This window comes from Panthera pardus, unplaced genomic scaffold (genome assembly GCF_024362965.1).
Source record: "Panthera pardus isolate Hobbes unplaced genomic scaffold, ASM2436296v1 HiC_scaffold_13, whole genome shotgun sequence".
Classification (NCBI taxonomy): domain Eukaryota; kingdom Metazoa; phylum Chordata; class Mammalia; order Carnivora; family Felidae; genus Panthera; species Panthera pardus.
This window is the reverse complement of record NW_026526688.1, coordinates 149,288,772-149,295,682: the sequence shown is the minus strand read 5'-3', so window position 1 is coordinate 149,295,682 and position 6,911 is coordinate 149,288,772.

Below are 6,911 nucleotides of genomic sequence, written 5' to 3'. Positions count from 1 at the left end.
TGAGTCAGATGATGAAATGTTGTGGTGATGTTAAGTTTATGGGAACTTGAATTGTTTGGTGTGGTCAAGGAGGCAACTGGAAATTTGAAACAGTTTTGAGGTCTAAACTTGGCAGTTATTGCTGTTGTCATGCATCTGAGTTTGCTGTGTATTTATATGTTCCCTCCACTAAATCATGTGGTTTTTAGAGCACAATCCATTAGTCAATATGTATGTCTTTATTTATCACAAAACTTGATATTGTCCTTTACAAGAATGTTCTTGATACTTTTCTTTAAAATGGAATTCATCTATGCTCTTCCCAAAACCATTTTTAACCCCTCCTAGATGTGATGGCACCTTTATAACTGTGCCCTCTGGGCTGTTAGCTGTCTCCATTGACACTTGGTACAAATTGATAAGAACATGCGCAAATCATCTTGGTTTATATTCTTTGTTTACCAGAAGAAAGGTCTGGAAGGGAAGTCTTTACTTTGTCTTCCCCTGCCTCCTCATGGGGCTATACTTGGCACATTTATGAGAGTTGTCAAGTAACTATGTGAGTTATGAAAACTATGTGAAACTTGATACTTGGGTTGTAGTGCCCTCTGCTGGAAGAAATGACAGAACATAGGTGTTTTCTTCTGTTCGCAAACAAAAAATAATAAGCCCAGATTTCAGAGGTAAAAATTAAAAGCCTATTATCCTTTAAGCAAATATATGTGTGTATGTATAGATATCCTATATAGAAAATAATTCAAAGTAATATATTTATTTAACTACAAGGCTATTTTAGGGAATTAAAGTATAATTCAGTTTATAAAAATTAGATTAACACAAATTTTATTAACACATCCATGGAAAACAAATATATATATACCTGTTTTCTTTTTCCTCTTCTACCCACTTAAGGAAAAAAATTAGCTCTTCAATACTGAGCTTTTTATCATTATACCATGAAGAATCTCTTGCCTATTATCTAAGCCCTCCAGCTCTACTTTTAATCCTTTTTGATCTGAAACTTCAGTGTGAATCTGCCTACTCATCATCATTCTGGTTGACTAACAGAGCACTTTACTGTTTATCTCTAGAAACTATCTATTCTTTGCGTTAGTAGAAATTAGTGCCAGAGGTCTGTTTTAAGGACCTAAGGTCGGCCAATTAAATTCATGCCTCTCCAAACATGCAAGTGCTCTCTCACATTTCTCAGCCCCCTTAAATTTTAAGGGGCCATTTGAGGAGTTCTAATAGTCTAGGACCATTAGTGGATATGTTTTCAGTTCTGTTAGCAGATCTAATAGCAGCTCTCTCTGCCACGGAGATTGTGGAGGCTACATGTTCACATTCCATAGCCACAGATAAAAGCAACCCAAACTGCTGACCCAGCTGCCTTGAAGAGTCATCTTACTGGCAATAGTCTATGAGTGAGAAATAAATTGTGATGCATTAAGCTGTGCAGATTTAGGTATGTGCTACAAGATAATCTAGCCTATCCTAATAAATGAGGCTGTATTCAGTCATGGTGTTTGACAATGTATTTTCTCTGCTTTGGATGCCCTTCCCAAGCACATCCACCCCTTCATCAAGAAGACTTTCTTGATTTCTTCTTGTTCCCCTTAATGGCTTATCTCAGCTTTGATTGCCTCCATCCCCCTCCTGGGTTAGTTACCTCTTCAACATGCTCCCTTTGTGCATGTATATGGAAGAATGACTCTTGGTATTTTATGCATTGACAGAATTATTTTGTAGTTATTTGTTATATGCACTTCCCTTTAGAAAAATCAGAATAGATCAGTGGTTTGACAAGTTTGGTTTGCATACCCCTGAGGGTCTCTGAGACCCTTTCAAGAGGTCTGTGAAATCAACCAGTAGTGAAAAAGCAATAGTCGTTAAAACTGCTGGCACCTTAGTAAATCAAGGTAGTGGCATCTGACTCTACCAAGAGTCATTGTATCATTGTATTCCTCATTGCCACACATTCACAGGGGAAAAAATCTAATTTCATTTAAGAATTCCCTGGATGAGGGGTGCCTGGGTGGCTCAGTCAGTTGAGCGTCTGATTCTTGATTTCAGCTCAGGTCATGATCTGGCAGTTTGTGATTTCAAGTCCCACATCAGACCCTGTGCTGACAGCTCAGAACCTGGAGCCTGCTTCAGGTTCTGTCTCTCTTTCTCTCTGCCCCTCCCCCACTCGCACTCTGTCTCTCTCTCAAAAATAAATAAACATTAAAAAAATTAAAAAAAAAAAGAATTCCCTGGATGAAACAGTAAGAACTATAAACTATAAAATCTTGAGGCTGAGTATGTCTTTGTAATATTCTGAATAACCAAATGAGAAGTATACATAAGCATTTTTGCTGCATATTGAATTAAAATGGCTGTCCTAAATAAAGGTCTTGAACAATTGTATGACTCACATGGTGAACTCACCACTTTTGTTATGGAACAGCATTGTATTTGAAAAGAATGACTGACAAATTCTGGTTATTTAGAATCAGTATTTGGCAAACATTATCTTGAAAATAAATAAAGGAAATTTGTGCTAAGGAATACAACTGACAGTATTTGTTGCTAATGATAAAATTTGAGATCTAGCATGAAAAGTAAATTTTGATGAATTTATATGTGCCTCTTGATACTTAATGACTTTATGATGGGATCAGTTCTGATGTTAATGAGTATGATTATTTTTTTAAGTTTATTTATTTTGAGGGAGAAAAGGGGCAGAGAGAGAGAGAGAATCCCAATATAAACAAAAAGCCTTTAAAAACAGAAGCTCTTTAGGGTTCTCAGTAATTTTGAAGAAGGTAAGGGACCCTAAGAGCTCAGAGTTTGAGAAGCACTGCTATAATCTGGGATCCAGGCTATGGATTTGGCAAAGCCCATCATAGTAGGCTAGCTACGTGAGTGCAGGGAAAGAGTTCAAAGCAGTGCCGAGTATCGTCAAGTTCACAGGCCTCATACCACACATTTGTAATAAATCCTTCGATCTCATTTCAGAATAAAAGCTGCCTCCAGGGAAATTGGCAGCACCATTCTCACCATTCTCCAACCGAGGTGCAGAAGAGTTCCTCACAACAGCCTGACTGAACTCCCCTAAGCCCACAGCCCCTGGGCTAGGCCACTGCCACCCTCTGCTCCTACACTGAAACCCACCCCACAAACTATAGGACCCCTCCACCTGTTTCATCAATTGAGTAGAAAAGCATATAGAGTTTTTAGTTGAAGAGAAATATTAAAAGGCTACTTAGTGCTGTAAAAAGAACTATCTTCGGGTTGTTGTTGTCGTTGTTGTTTTCACAGTGTAGTTTCTTTTTTTTTTAATGTTTATTTATTTTTGAGAGACAGAGAGAGACAGAGCATGAGCAGGGTAAGGACAGAGAGAGAGGGAGACACAGAATCTGAAGCAGGCTCCAAGCTCCGAGTTGTCAACACAGAGCCTGACATGGGGCTCGAACCCACAGACCATGAGTTCATGACCTGAGCCAAAGTAGGACGTTTAACTGACTGAGCCACCCAGGCACCCCTCTTTTTTTTTTTAAGCTTTTATTTAAATTCCCCAGTTAGTGGGTGGCTCAGTCAGTTAAGCCGCTGACTTCGGCTCAGGTCATGATCTCACAGTTAGTGAGTTTGAGCCCCCCCCTCCCCGGTCGGGCTCTGTGCTGACAGCTTGGAGCCTGGAGCCTGCTTTAGATTCTGTGTCTCCCTCTGTCTCTGCTCCTTCCCCGTTTGCACTCTGTCATTCCCTCTCTGTCTAAAAAATAAACAATAAAAAAAAATTGTAAATTCCCCAGTTAGTTAACATAGTGAAAATCAACTGTCTTTTGGAAACTGTGAAGCTAACAGTCTGAACAGGCTCATTTATAACAGAAATTATATAGCCTCATGAAATAGGTACTATTCATTACTCATGTAGGAGAGTTGGGGAAAGGAAAGCAAAAAAAAAAGAAAGAAAGAAAAGAAAAGAAGGAAAGGAAGGAGGGAGAAAGGAAGGAAGGAAGGGAAAGGAAAGAAGGGAGAGAGGAAGGAGGGAAAGAAGGGAAGGAAGGGAGGGAAGGAAGAAAGGGAAGGGAAGAGAAGGAAAGGAAGGAAAAAAGGAAGGAAGGAGAATATGAAGCAGAGAAGGAAGGGAAGAAAGGAAGGGAGGAAGGAAAGAAAGGGAAGGAAGGGATAAAGGTAGGAGGGAAGGAAAGAGGGAAAGAAGGAGGGAAGGAAGGAAGGAAAGAGGGAAGGAAGGGAGGAGGGAAAGGAAGTAGGGAAGGAAGGAAGCAAGCAATGAAGGAAGGAAGGAAGCCCAGCAGAACATGGATGAGAATGGAGGAACCCAGGTTCATCCTTCATAAACACCCTTTTCAGAGGCTACTGAGAGCCCAAGTCTCCTTCTTTCCCAGAAGAATAGCCTTTCCTGAAAGGAACACATGCCACAAATTCAAGTTGTTTTGTGGGTGGTGCTGAGTTTTGTTTTCGATAGGACCTAAAAGGTATAAGGATCATATATGAATAAACTAACAAATCCAGCAACATACTAGCAGATCTAAGAAGACATGTGGAAAGCCTTGTGGCTGAGAATGAATGATTTTTAAACAAAAAATAGCTAAAACCTGAAAAGACAATGTTCCATAAAAGGTCCAGTAGAAAAGTAATGGGATCTAGATGCTGGTTTCATAGAAAAATCAGCTGCAACATCTGCTACCACCATCTGAGGACATTGTCAAAGACCTGATGAATGTATAAGGACAAACAAGGAGTGAGGAACAAATATAAAATGGTTAAGCCAATCACAAAAGAGAAAATCGTCAAGCCAGGGATAATCCCATATCACTCTGCAGTGCATTTCCCAGCACCAAGGGAAAAAAAAAAAAAAAACAGGAATGTTAAGATTATTGACTGGATATTGAATTGCTAGATTTGACAGACACTGATCTCTCTGAGGTTTGATTTCTTCTGATACAAGTGAATGCATATCTAGAATAACCCTTGCAATTAATCATTGTTTTTCTTTTCCTAATCTTGGGATTTTAAAGTATAGAACTTTAACATTCGTAATGCGTAATCTTCATTGCCATAAACGTTCAACATTTATATTTGAAACATCTGTTTTATTGTGCATTGACTGCATGCATATTGTTATGCAGATTTAATTACTTTATGTAGAGTATTTAAGGTAAATATGTTTCTGGGGCGCCTGCATGGCCCAGTCAGTTAAGCATCTGACTCTTGATCTCAGTCCAGGTCATAATCTCACAGTTTGTGAGTTTGAGCCCCAGAGCCTGCTTGGAATTCTCTCTCCTTCTCTCTGCCCCTCCCCCATTTGTGCATGCACGTGCAAATGCTGTCTCAAAATAAACTTTTTTTAAAAAGATAAATATGTTTCTAATAAAAATATGTTTCTGTCTGTGCCAAATTTTCCACTATTCTTAACATAATGATAATATCAAGACTATTAGATAACAAATTTAAAATTTTCATATTATGAGTAAAAGAACCAAATTAGTTCTTTATCTAAAATTACCAGTTTACATAGTTAAGCAGAGGACAGAGTACACTCTAAATTCTAACTTTTTTTTATGGTATACTCTATCATTAAAAAAAATCCACAAAATTTTCCATCTGTTTTAAATAACGTATGAATGGATACGATGCTAATTGGCAGTACTTGATTTTTTTTTAAGCAATAAAATTTTATATATAAAATAGCTGCTTCTGCATTGCTACTTCTCACTGCAAAGTTTGTGATTAACAAACATATTCAATAGAAAAGAGAATAGCATATAAGTAATACTTAAAAGTTGAAACAGTTTACCAACTAAGCTCCATAAAGCTCTTTACATTTTGACTTTAAAAAGGTAGGTGCACATTTATTTGTAATAAATTGATTTTTTTTAACAGAATATGAAGTTTACTGCCCCACATTAATAAACTCTGGCACTCATAGGCAGGTGAGAGCTAAGAGGATTCTAAGCCCAAGAGGAAGTACTGGCAAGAGTTCACATTATGAGTTCAGCTATAATGGAAACTGCATCGGAAGGCTCAAAAACGTATAATTAAAGGACAGACAAAAATCTTAGTGGTCATTAGTATCACTCTTTTCCACTTCTAATCCTACCTCCACTTTGAAAACCAAATCTTTGAATCCATCCTGTACCCTCTGGACAGGTAGTTATCCAATCTCTACTTGAATCCTTATTAATCCTTCTGGACAAAGGGTGGATTTATTGCTTTTGCTATTTTTCCTCTTTCTGGGACAGCTTCCAGGAGCAGTTGTTAGAGGCACAGGCATAGCATGTAGGTATGTCTCTTGCTGGAACAGAACTGTTTTTCTCTCCATGCCACTCCAGCCTCAGCCACCCTCAGCTTCCTCCTCAGCCCCCAGCAACAGCTTCTAGAACCATCTTCTTGGCCATTCCATCATCCATTTCTGAGATGCACTAACACCATACTTTGTGTGTGGTTGACTCCTGATCTTGAGGAACCATGAGCCACCAGATCATCCAGAATTATTCTTCTAAGGTGGGAGCTGCCATCAGCTGCCTGGTCAACCTGCATCTGTGAGCCTCACCCACCTGCCTCTCTCTGGACCTCTATTCTCATGGCCCGTGGCCCCTGGTGACTGTGCCATTTTTTCTAAGAGTTGGCAGAGAAGTTGGAGGGTGCCTAGTATCTCTCAAAGATGCAAAAACAGGGAGGCAAACAAGCTTTCTTCCTGGAGGTCCAGAAGCCATCCAGAGATAAGTGGGGGGTGAGGGGGCAGCCTGCAGGCCATGGAACCTGTCTTGGACCTGGAGAAGAGCCTGGCCTAGTCCTCAGTGGATTTGCAAGCCCTGGGCTCTCCTACACATACTCCCAACTCAGTGGCTTCCTAGAGAACCATTTCCTAGGCGGTTAACTGAAGCTCACCCAGAAGATGAGAAACCACCTGACCAAACTTCTCA